At 45.2% G+C, this 13,317-nt stretch overlaps 1 long non-coding RNA gene across 1 annotated transcript in view; it reads left to right on the forward strand.

The window, feature by feature from the left end:
• The window catches only part of LOC146854945 (uncharacterized), a 32,164-nt gene extending 24,851 nt beyond the window's left edge, over nt 1-7,313 (forward strand). Inside the window, exons 2-3 of the long non-coding RNA XR_014980769.1 lie at nt 6,337-6,682; nt 7,232-7,313. This is a non-coding gene — a long non-coding RNA (uncharacterized LOC146854945). The remainder of the gene's footprint in view (nt 1-6,336; nt 6,683-7,231) is intronic.
• The last annotated feature ends 6,004 nt before the right edge of the window (nt 7,314-13,317 follow it).

The following is a 13,317-nucleotide window of genomic DNA, read 5'->3' on the forward strand; positions in this document are numbered from 1 at the left end:
TAAACTTGAGCACTAGGGTCCTTATACCGAATGAACAACTGGTCCTCAATAAGGGTTTGGGTTATGTCCCAACCAATGTTGGAGACTTATTTCAACTACGATGCGAAATGGCCAAATTTTTCAGAAAAATTCGTCTACACTTCTTCTTTAAAGATAAAGAACTAACAATCTCTCCAGATGACTCTTCTGATAAGAATACAGGCCTCAAAACACCATCCACCTTTAACCCTCCAGTCCATCTTATCCCTGATCGAGTTAAAGTGTTTGAACAAGCGGTGATTCAAGATATCACCTCTTTTAGTACTAGAAAAGACAAAGTCTATCATAATCTTTCTAATAGCGACAAACATGCTCTAATGGCTCTAGCGAAAGATGAGACCATAACTATAAAACCAGCCGATAAAGGCGGTACAATCGTCATTTTGGACACTGAGGCCTACCGCACTGAATGTTTAAGACAACTCAATGATCTTACAGCATATAAACCACTAACTGAAGATCCGACTCCCAGACTCACGAGAGAGATACAAACTCTTGTAGATGATGCTAAAGCTGCAGGCTGGATCACAGAGCAAGAATCACACTTTTTAACAACCACACATCCTGTGATGCCATACTTTTATGTTTTACCAAAAATACATAAAAGCCAAAGGCCACCCCCTGGGCGACCCATTATATCAGGTATAGGTTCCTTACTGGAACCTCTCTCCACCTTTGTCGATTTTTTCCTTAGACCTCTCGTCAAGGAAATGCCCAGTTACCTGCAAGATACTAAGGATGTCCTCCGCATACTTCCAGACATCAATTATGATACGGAGACAGATCTCCTGGTCAGTTTTGATGTGGAATCTTTGTACACTTCTATTCCTCAAATGGAAACCTTAGAAGCCATTGAGAGTCTTCTAGAGACGAGAAATTTAGACACCATAACACCGGTCCATTTCATAATGGAATGTGCCAGGCTGGCCATGATGGAGAACTTTTTCAAGTTCGAGGAGACAATATTTCTACAAGTCTCGGGTACATCCATGGGCAGCATTTTTGCGCCGAGCCTGGCCAACCTGTACGTCCATCTCTTTGAGCAGAACAATGTGCTTACACAGTCTAATCCATACAGAGATCAGATAAAAATTTGGAGGAGGTACATTGACGACATTCTGGTTGTCTGGCATGGGCCTGTTGCCTCTCTGCTAGATTTTCATGCTTGGCTAAACGCAAAGAATGATTTCTTACGTTTCACAGTTGTCTATGACAAAACTCGACTACCCTTCCTGGACATTGTGATATGTCCTGATCACGGCAGACTTGGCAGCGAGCTGTACAAGAAACCTCTATCAAAGAACTCCCTTCTGAGTTTTCATAGCCATCATCCCAGGTCTCTTCGGGAGAATCTACCCGTTGGACAGTTCCTGCGCATTCGCAGAAACTGCTCCGACGTGATCACCTTCAATCCACATGCAAAAGATCTATCTAACCAACTGCAAGATAGACAATACCCAAAACGTTTGGTGAGACAGGCTTGGAAAAGAGCCTCCAACAATCATCGGGGAGCCCTTCTAGAACCCTCTGTGCCAAAGCCTCCTCTGTCCAGAATGACCTTTGTAAACACATTCAGCACGTGGTCTAACCAGGTACAAAAAACAGTGCGGAAACATTGGCGAATACTGAATGTAGGGAATGAGGTTATACCACCCCCTCTTTTCTCTTTCATAAGGGGCACTAACCTCAGAGATAGTCTCGTGCACACCAGACCAAGAACTAAATCTCCCACCACTATAAACACCTTATGGGACTTACCACCAGTACAAGGCCATTACCCATGTGGCCATTGCTCTGCGTGTCCACAGACCCAGTCGACCAATACCATCGACATAGGCACAGACACACCTTGGATTTTAAAAAGACACACCAACTGTAATACAGAAAGAGTCATCTACCTCATCACCTGCCCCTGCTCTTTGCGTTATGTAGGTATGACCACTCGGAAGATCAAGACACGCGTCAATGAACATAAGAGTACTATTAGGCGGAATAAACAAGCGACTAAACTTACTAACCACTTTTTGTCGCTGAGACACAAACCAGAAGATTTGAGATGGGTAGTCTTAGAACAACCTTTCATCCCCATACATGTGACGGACATCAAGAAATTTCTGTTCATCAAAGAACAGAAATGGGTGTTCAAACTTAAGAGTGATCATCTTAGCTTGAATGATGATATTCCGTGGTCATCCCTCTAAACCTTTGGACACCTGTAATTGGTCCATATACAATAAGGCTACATTTGCCTTCCCTATAAGTCCAGTATTCCAGCTTTATGAGCCCCTCTATTCAAATTTGAAGGCGCGCCTTCAATCAAGACTGAGCGCCTTTAATATGAGACACCATAGATTATCAAGGCATTTTACTTTTTCGATGTCACGGTGTTTGAATTGATGTACCTGCCATTTAAGAATTCCTTGATTCTTAATCTTTCTGTCCTTTGTGACCCGATAATGCGGCGAGTTCCTCCCGTTTTTTTACCAATAAAATCACACAGACGGTGAACCGCGCCCCGTACTACATTTCCCAGCTATCCTGAAATACACGATATCACACGTGATATCTTGTACCTCGAAGCGCTCCGTAGTCACCCACACGGAAGTACGCTCACATAAACGTATATAGACACTCCTCCCGTCTGTCCGGTACCTCCCCTTCCAGCTCAGTTGTCAGAGCGGGGTACCGACGGACAGGTAGGTCTCTTCTACGCTCCCAGGTCTTCTACGTTTCTGTGTTATCCACCATAATGACGCGAGCCTTTGACGGCACATTTACCATTTTGGTTGTTTTGTTTCATGTACTGTTGTGATTATCAGACGATTTTAAGTTAAATCACGGATATTGGTACTAAGCAGCGCTGAGCCTTAGCCTTCTTTATTTATTTATTTTTTGCGTCACAAAGAACATCAGGCGTTCTCGTCTGTGACTGGACGCCAATATGAACCAGTAGGTCCTTAGTGATTCTTCCTAACTGGATAAATATTTTACATCAAGTGCTAGTGGCTTAGCAAGTTACAGCCATTTCATTCTCAATCCCGAATTTCTCTACACTCGTATATTGTTTTATAGATCTTGATCCTGCCATGTTCCTACACTGTCTAGTCAAACATTCCCTTTTGAAGTTTTCCCCTCCCCCATTTTGGATCGAACTTCCCACGTCCTTTTGGGGTAATTTTGTTGTTTGATATTTCCATTTTCAGAGCGGTGACTCAAGTCCTGAGCGGTTGCCAGGCGAGGCGAGGTGCGTACCCAAATCTCTCCGGGTAAGTGCACCTGCTGATTGTCGATATGACTGTCGCCTTGTAATACATCTTTGAGTATTGTCCTAATGTTGCTAGCATATTTTATGCAGCATAGTTCTGTGATAAACACTGATATTGTACAAGATTGAGTTGAGTTCTGTTTTCTTGTTCTTTATTTTTACTAGGTCTCTTTTCCCTGTAAAAGATTAACGGGAACGTACAGGAACAATCAGGTTGTATTGGGTACCAACCTAAAAACCTCTTTATTTATTTATATGTTACTTTTTTCACACTTTTTGCAGTAGCGTCAAACATGGTCCTGATGAGAGCTTGGACTCCCATGTCCAGTAGCCGAAACATGTAGACCGACAACTTGACAGTTATTTGTGAAGCTGTCTATGCACTGTTTTTAAAGTGGCCTCAAGACAGCACCAGAATAAAGTTTATAGTGTCTTGTTAGCCATTTTTAATAGCACCCTTCTCTTTTTCACTTTTTGCACTGCAAACCATCACCCCACCTTTGGCATCCACGCCTGGGACAACCGTGTAACCACCACAATCATCTAAGTGGTTGGCCTCTATGGTATTGTCCATAGTTCCCAGATGATGATAAGCCACCTTTGGTGGGTGATGGGAACTTTACTTTGTGGAAAGCCCTAGACGTTCACGGTATTTGTTTGCTTTGACTCTTTCTGTCATATCAGTGTTATCTGTCACTATGAACTTTAGACCCACAGTATTCTTTGTATAATGTATGTTTCTCTACTTTCAGGTTTTGAAGATAACAATGCTCTCTTCGTAAAAATGCATGGCTTTGTGAACAAGCTGGCCCAAATAATAGGTAAAGTATGGGACTGTATAAACTTGCACTGTTGACCCCAACTCTCAAACACACCACCATTCGAGTAGTGCTAGAAACCTGGGAAAAAGCCAAGTGAGCCTTGCGGTTTCCTTCTCCAAAAGTCGGCCCTGCCCTATTCGTTTCAAGCTCTCTTGTCCCTCTTACACAGGGGTGGACTAGGCCAGAAAATAGGCCTGGACACTGTTATGTCACTCTGCTCGTCCCAGCATCTAAGACTACTTCAGCGCTAGCATGCACATTCCGATCGTATACCCCGCTGTACTCGTGGTAAATAAATGAGGCCCACACAGACGTTTGTTGGTTGATGCGCGATCGCGTAGCCGGAGACTAAACTCCTGCCTCGGGCGCACGTCTATTTATTTGGCCCCGCCCACAACTCGTAGGCTGAACAACTTGCTAAGCACACCGCTGGGGTGAGCCTAATGCACACCCCTGGCAATTACAGGACAGTGCGCTCACCTCAGCGTAACTGTCACGAGAAGCAACATAACACTTCTCCCCAAAACAAACAATAACCAACGATATGGAAACAACTTGTTGCAAACAGTTTCATGGTACTCATTATCGCCACCAGCGCCCAGTCACCAACCTGCATGTCAGGCTACTGTCTATGGGCAGACTTATCTAGCAGTGGTAGTCTCGCAGCTGGCTGGACGGCTCAGGATTTCTTCTCAGTCTATACTGGGTCCGGTTTTCCTGGATGTCATCGACATCCTCACCAGGGCTCGCTCTTATCACTGCAGGGCTTTGGTTCAACACCTGGCCTTGTGAAGAGACGTCCACTTGTTCAGCTACCTCTGATTCAACTTCTCCTTCCGACCATTCCTCCCGGTCTCTTCCAGAGTTGCTTCCATCGGGGCTGTTCAGGGTGGAACTCGTGACAAGTTCTAGGCCCTTACGTGCTGTCACTTGGGTGCCTCGCATGTGGGTGATGCACCAGGGATCTGTCTTAAAAGGTAAATTTGCTGCCCGGATGTCTGTCTTGGATCAGGACCAGGTCTCCTACTTTAAGAAGCGACTGTTGCGCTCGACGATGCTTGCTGACTTGATCGTTTAATCGCTTACTCTTGTTGTCCACAGCTTGTTCGTTCACCCGCTCCGGGGCCCATTGGATGTGATATGAAAGGGAGTCACTCACTACTCTTCCCATAGAAAGATGTACAGGGGCACAGCCCGTGGTGACATGAGGAGTTTGTCTGTAGTCTCTGAAGAAAGAGTAGATGGCTCTTTCCATAGAATCGCCATTGGCCACGGCTATTCTTAAAACTTTGTAGAGAGTCCTCATGAAGCGTTCAGCTTCTCCATTCACTTGTGGCTACTTTGGCGTGATCTTTTTGTGACCAATCACTAGGGACCCTAGATACGATGCAAACTCTTGCCCCTGGAAGGGAGGACCATTGTCCCTTCTGAGCTCCTTGATGAGTCCATGGGTAGCCATCACTTTTTCCAGCTTTGGTATTACCTCCTTAAGGAAGACAACACTTTGACCTCAGGGTATTTGGAATAGTCATCTATTACCACCAAAGAGTGCCTCCCATCTGGGAGACTCCCAAAATCCATACTTGCTGTCAGGTCGTACCTTCGTTTGCACACTAATCTACTCAGGTGTCCAGCAGGGGTGATGGAAAGATGATGTGCCCCTGATTCCTCCAGGTGCTACCACGCTGAGCGTGAACCAGATGCCACTACTAAAAACAGGTAGAGGGAAAAAACAGAATAGCGCCGCCTACTGCAACTGCAGCCTCATTCGGATCCCCTCTGGAAGAAGCGAATCACCTAGGCGTGGGGAGAAGTCTCAGCGTCATGCGGGAAAGCCTGCATGTACAAAGAAGACACATTAAAGATAACCTACGCGCTTGTCCCCTCCCTTGCATGCACACTCTAGAATAAAGAGACTTCCAAGTACCTTGCTGCGCACTGCTGCTTGACAAATGGTGAAACCACTTGAGTAGCTATACAGAAAGTAAAAAGGTGACGTATGCACCTGCAAACTAAACAAGAAGTCTCCCACACAAAACAAAAATAGTCTCTACTCTCCTCCAGGAGAGCACAAGAAAAGGAAAGTAGGCGGACAGCGACCCAAAGAGCTTGGTTATCAACAAACGTTCAGTAATGCGTCCAAGAAAAGAAAAAGAAACGTTCCCTCCTACTAGAACATGCAGATAAATATACCTCCTTGTTCCCTCACAGGAGCTATTGCACAAAGGTTCCGGAAATGCAGGATTGCCCCCACGCCAGCTCTCATCGTCATCAGCAAGAAGAGCGGTGCTGTCGGACTGGCAGGATTGCAACTCGAGACAAGCTGCCAGTGAGCATAGAGCACAGGACCCCTGTGCTCTGCCAGTGATTTACCGAGGCAGCGGGGAGGGGTCACATGGAAACCAGGAAGCGGCGGCTGCACCGCAACACCACAGACTGCTCACGTCTCGGTTGTAGCCACGGAAGGCACACCTCACAGAAGCGAGCCGGAGGAATGAGTTCAGGACGGATGAAGACAAGAGGGTCGGTGAAAACCGTCAGCAAACAGAGAGAACAGGTATGTCGTCCCCGGCACCACAGATCCAGGCTCTGGTAATTTTTTTATTATGCATGATTAATTAAAACCGTTGCATACATTAGTAGATCTTTAAAATCAAAAACCACTATTACAAAATAGTTAATCAGTTTCAAAATAATTCTCTATAAAAAAAGATTAACCAGTTTTAAAATAATCCACATTGTAATTTACGTAAAACTGTATAAAACGTTATTAATGTTTTAATCAGGTAAAAAGTCTATCTCATATGGTTTGCATTATTAAGCAATCAGTCCTTCGAGTTCTTTGTCAAAGTTTTTTATTCTGTGAGTTGATGTTTTTCTCCATGGGATCCCCTTGTAGCTCAGATTGTGGAGCTAGATCGTTGCTATCAAAGATGTGTTTTTCAATCTCTGTTCAGTGAGACCAAGGAATTTTATGAGGCGGCAATTCAACTGTGCTAAGGTTGGATTGAATCAATGGATTACCGCCTGCCTGCAGGACCTGATGGCATGCTGGTTAAAGGATGGTTTTAATAAAGTTTTCCATATGTCTTTTAATTTGTCGCAGATACAAATGATGTGGATGAGGTTCTCAACTCCACGGGCACAAATCCTGCATAGCTGGTCTCCTCCTCTGCTTTCCCAAGATGGTAAGAATGGGTTAATTGAACCAACTCCCAGGCGAAGTTTTAAAACATTTTCTTTAGTTGTTATCTTTATTCCTGCATTAAGGTAGGGTTGGGGTTTGCAGGCTTCGTAATTGTTGAGCACTACCCAGCCATGTGCTCGCTTTGACAATGCTTCCTTATCCTCTATAGTAGATTCAAGTCTTGTTGACTTTGTGACTAGTTTTTTTAACACAGAGTGAGCCGTTGGGGTATTCCAAAGGTCTGTCAGGCCTAGAGCTTTGATGGAAGACAAAATATATTTGTTATCCATGATTTCCCTGTACGCGTTAGTTAAACCCAAAGATGGTTATTTAGGGAACCAATCTCGGTAGGTCTGATTTTATGCCAACATTTTGCATAGGCTCCCATTCTCTCTGTCACCTGATTTTGTAGGCCAAATTCCAACCATATTTGGGCCGGAGAAACGTATTTAGGGAGCTGAAATATCGCTCGGCAAGAGGTTGTTATTATGCTGTTTAAAATTGTCTAGTGACAGGTCCGGCAACTTCTTCTTCAAAGGTTTAAGTGCCAGGTAGGTCATAGCATCCTTCCTTCGCAAGGATTCCAGCTGCAGCTTGAAGGAATTGGTTTGGTCTAAAAGTATCCCCAGATACTTGTAGCTTGTTACTTGCTGTAGGCATTTCCCGTCAAGAAACCAGCTCGGACTTGTCTTCTTGTGGAAGTTTACCATCATGATTTTGCTTTTTGTAAGGTTTATTTTTAAGGCGTTCCATTCAGAAAAGTTGCAGGTCGCGCCCAAGAGATGTTGAAGACCAGTGGAGGTCCGACTGATCAGGACTAGATCATCAGCATATAACAAATTTGTCAGTGTCATGCCTCCTAACCTCGGGTAAGTCTGCTAGCAAAAAGTTAAACAGCAGTGGGGCTAGGACGCACCCTTGTTTTATTCCCTTAGTTGTGGGAGTTCTATTTGAGAGGTGCGTCCCGCCACCTAGTTTTATTCTGATCCACATGTTGGTGTACAAATGCCTAAGTTGATCTAAAAGAGAAGTTGGTATCCCCCAGCTGGCCAACGTATGCCAGAGCTTAGTGCGATCAACGTGGTCGAACGCTGCTGTGTAATCTCTGAAGCAGAGGTACAGGGGGTATTTGCCCTCCTTCGCAGCATCCATAAGCATGGTCAAGGCCATGATGTTAGTTGTTGTGCCTTGGAATTGACAGAATCCTGTTTGTGTTGTGGGAATGATTTTGTTTTCTGAGGCCCAATTAGCTATTTCTTTTAAGATGATCCCTGCATAATATTTATCCTCAGTGTCTATAAGGGCTATCAGCCGGTAATTATTTGGGGTGGACCTCTCGCCCTGTTTATATATTGGGCTGATAATTGAGCCTCTCCATGATTCTGGAAGTGTAGGAGTTCTTAAAGCAAATCTGAAGACTGGTACCAGTGCATTACTCCAGAATTCCGGGTCTTGTTTGAACAGCATTGGTGGAATGGCGTTGGGGCCAGGCTCCCCCGCCCGTCTGCCTTTAGCTATTTGTTTATTTATGGCCAGTGCCGCGGGGCTATTATGCTCTTTTGGTGCAATGGACAAGCAATTTTGGCTTGGCAAGTCTTTCTCCTGCTGTGCCGGCCAAGAGATGTTAGTGTTCTCTTTGACGGGACAATATTGACTAGCTGCTTCTGTTTTTGGACTGATATTACTAGCGTTGCTCTGGTAAATAAAGGTATCTATTTTTTGATTTGCTTCATTGAAGGGATTGCATAGATATTCATTCCAAATCACTTCTGTGATGTTAGAGTCGATACCAAGATGGTTGGGCCTCTGTAATTTATTAACCGTTTGCCAAAATTTTGCGCTATTTTTCAGTTTTGCGTCATGGAGAACTTTCGCCCATGTTTCATTATCTTTTGCTCTTTTGCTTGCCCATCTCCTCTGTTTTAATGATTTCTTACCTTCGCGAAGGAAGCTTTGGAGGCTCGAGTTGTTTGGAAATTTGAGGAGTTGTTTTAATGAGACGTGTTAAATTGATAAAGAAATTTTGGCAATATTATCATTTTTGTGATGACTATTCTATCGGCCAGGGAGAGTGGCAGATGTGCCCATCTACGGACCCGTTCCTCCAGCTGGGAGAACGTTCTGCCACAGTTGTATTGTATCACCACCTCAGGGTCCCTGTGGATGCAGATCCCCAGGTACTTGACTGGGTTGTTATGCCACGTTGAGGCGAATTCCTATTCATAGGGTGGCGTGCATTGGGTGAGGGGCACTTCAAAAGATTTTGCCCAGTTTATACTGAGCCCTGACAGTTGCTCAAATCAAATATATTCTTGGATGAGTGGGTCCAAATATATTTCCGATTCCCTGATATAGACTACCATATCATCTGCGTACATCGAGATCGCTATTGGACAGAGTCTAAATCGCAGCACCACTGTGGCGTGAAGCTGGCGTATTACACATGCGATGGGTTCCAGTGCTAAGGTGAAGAGGATCGGCGACAGGGGGCATCCTTGTCTCGTGCCTCTGTGTATGTGAATTGCTTCAAATGTGAGCCCGTTTACCCTGAGTAGTCCAGTTGGTGGATTAATGCAAATATGGCGCACAGGTTCTGGGCTGTGGAGCCATTAGGGTTGAAGCCAGACTGGACCGGAAGGACCATATTGGTAAGTAGTGGTTGTAGTCTAGTCGCTGGTATTGTGGCTAATATCTCGGTGTCTATGGTAATTAGGGATAGCAGCCAACAGAAGAGGATTGGTTCGGGGGTTTGTCTGGCTTTAAAATCGTTGTCAGCAGGGTCTCCCTGAGTGAAGGGGGGAGTGTTTGCGTATTCCTTAAGCAAATTAGGGGCCAGGAGGTCCACAAACTCCTTGTAGAATTCACCCGTCAGGCCATCTAGACCTGGGTTTTATTATTGGGAAGCATGCTTATTATTTCTTCAATCTCCTACTGTGTGACAGGCAGTGTTAGATACTCTCTCTGGCCATCTGACAGCCACGCCAGGGCGATATCCTCTTGGTATTTGAAGATTTTGGTTTTTGCCACTCCCTCACGGGAGCAGTATAGCTGGGCATAGTACTCAGAGAATCTCACCCCAATGGAGGGGGTGTCTAAGCAGGACTTGCTGCTGGGCCCATCCACCTTAATGATATGAGACTGCACCCATGGAGCTTTCAGCGACTTAGCCAGATGTCGTCCTGTCCTACCAGCCTCCCAATGCCACATGTCTGAGGGACATATGACGCGCTTCCTGCTCTGCCAATACCTTGTATTCAGCGATCTGTATTCTTATATTTGCTGAAGTGGTGGTTTTGGAGTCCCTCTCATATTCTCGCTCAAGTTTCTGTAACCTGTCTTCCAGCCTCTGTAGCAGGGTGCAGATGTCTTTTAAAATCCTTGCTCTCGTTCCCATACACACTCCATGAATATTAGCTTAAAATGCTTCCTAGAGGTTTCATCACTGTCTAACAAGTCTGTGTTTATAGCAAAGTAGTCCACTATAGCTCTCCTCACCATGTCTCGGAAGACTGGGTCTAGGAGCTCAGTTGGGTGTAAGCACCATAGAAACTGTCTAGATACTTGTGTTGGAATGAGCAGGATAGCACTGGTGCATGATCTAAGAGTGTTTTGGGCAAGTGGCATATATTCTGCACCCATATGTTTACCTCCCTTGTTCCGAGCCAATAGTCAAAGCGGGACCAGGAGCCATCGACCGTCAAAATGTAGGTGCCCTCCCTTCCATCCGGGTGTCTGAGTCTCCACATATCCATAAGCTCATAGTCGTTCATTTCAGTGCGCATCAGCTTTGCTGCTTGCTTCGCCCTTGATTTCCCTTTCACTGCTCTTTCTATGTTGGATCCAAATAAAGGTTTAGGTTCCCTCCCCATAGAGTTGCCGAGGGCTGTGATGCCCTAAGCCGGAGCCAGATGAGTGCAAAAAACTCTGGGTCATCTACATTTGGGCCGTATGTATTTGTCTTGCTTCGCCCTCCAAAATACCACTCCCACATGATGGCCCAAACACGACGAAGCAGGAGACATATAACACAACACTACCTAGAAAGGGGTTTCACTTTACAAAAAGAAAAAAGTGATCTGTGCGCTCTTTCTACTACCAGCATGCCTGAGAAATGCTCAATATTAAAGACCTCCTTCAGCAGGCCCTCTACAAAGAGTTCCATATTTCCTGTGTTGGCAGTGTCTGGAACTCCCATTATCCGTAGGTTGTTCCTTCTTGATCTAGCTTTGAGGTCTTCTTTTTAGCTTGGATCGCCTCCAGGACCTTTTCCATGTTTAAGCATTTCTGTTGAGTGCTGCGGAGTGCACCCTCTGTCACGGAGATCGCTGCTCCGTCTCCGTTATTCTGGCTGACCGTTTGTCCAGTCTGGTCGCCATACAGTCCATGCGTAGGTTTAGCGTATCGATCCTTCCCATCGATATATTGTAGACTCCGCTGCATGGCTGCTAGGGAGGCGGCTAGTGCTGACGAGATTTGGGATTGGGCATTCTGGTCCCTGCCAGGTTTGACCGCTCTCTTGGTCTCAAAGGAGAGACAGGATTGTTGTGTGCCTGTTTTGCCCACGATGAGTCTTTCTATACTCAGCTAATAAGCTTCCCAGTGGGACGTGCGCAGCAGTGTACTTGTTGGACCTCGGTAGATCCCTTGCGTTGTGCTTCACTCGTTCATCCCCGAGATGGGCTGAGTGCCTCTTCCTGCCGCCGTGGCGGTATGTGCAATGATGAGAGTGCAGTTGCAGTGGGACCAGTGTATATGCTGTTAGCCGGTAGTAAGGTTGTGCTCTCTCTCATTCTTTGTAGCTGCGCGCTGTTGGGGACCAGCTGCTTATGGGGTTTCCACTTCTCCCAGTTTTCCTGGGGCACATATATGGTCAGGGGGGGACAGGGGTAGGCTGGTAGTTGCTTCCCCATTCAGCTCTTCTCTGCAGTGGGGCCCCCTGGGCAGGTACATGTGTGGAGGTCGACAGTTCTAGTGCTCAAAGTGCAAAGAAGCTTTGTAGCAGTAGTTTGACTCCTCATAAACAACAACTGGCCTGACCAAAAATACACCTAATACTACAACTTCGACACTGGAGGGGTTTCCAATACTTTCCAACTCCCTCATAGGTGTATTCCTGTCACTGGTCAGAGTGTCATGGTGTATTAATTTTATAAAACCACTGTCATTAAAACATCATACCCCGTGGGCAGGTGATCGGCTGTCGCGTGCTTCACCAAAAGACGGTTGCAGGTATGAGGAGTCTCCGCAACCAATTGGTAATGAAGGTTTTGTTTTTACTTTCTAGAGCAACTACTGACTATATTATGTCACCTAAAAAGTTAAGATGTCTTTTACATATGTCACGTTCTCTGTTTTTCTCCTTGTCATACCATCATAGGTTTGATGTGAATCTCGCATGAAATTTGTAATTGGAACAGCCCTGAAGAAGTTGCATGATTGTTTTGCAACGAAACATGTTGGCTTAAAAAAATTGACTATGGTTTGATTAAAACCATTTTTAATTGGGAAAGGTTACAGCACTTAATAAAGTCACGTCGAGCCAGTAAGCTTTACCGGTTTTTAACGGTGAGAATGATATATTTGTATTCTCACAGGGGTCCAATGGGCACTTGTAAAGACATTATACACTGACAGTCCATTTACACTTGGGTTTCACTGTCTCTTTCTACTTCATTGGGTTTGAGATTTTCACTATAGTACACACACCTTTCTATTGCTGCATGGAGAGAAAGTAACCTATGATGATAAGTGGGTATGCTGGTGAGTACCAGCCAGCAACCCCCTTGGTGTTACGACCGTGAGGTGCTTTCTCTCCTTTCCTACACTTTTTTCTTTGTTATTTTTGGGTGGGATAAGCTCTATGATGGTTTAATGACAATGGTTTTATAAAATTGATACACCACGACACTCTGACCAGTGACAGGAAATATACCTATGAGGGAGTTGGAAAGTTTTGGAAATCCCTCCGGTGTCGAAGTTGTAGTATTAGGTGTATGTTTGGTCAG

The sequence above is a fragment of the Triturus cristatus genome, chromosome 4_1, assembly GCF_964204655.1.
Source record: "Triturus cristatus chromosome 4_1, aTriCri1.1, whole genome shotgun sequence".
Classification (NCBI taxonomy): Eukaryota; Metazoa; Chordata; class Amphibia; order Caudata; family Salamandridae; genus Triturus; species Triturus cristatus.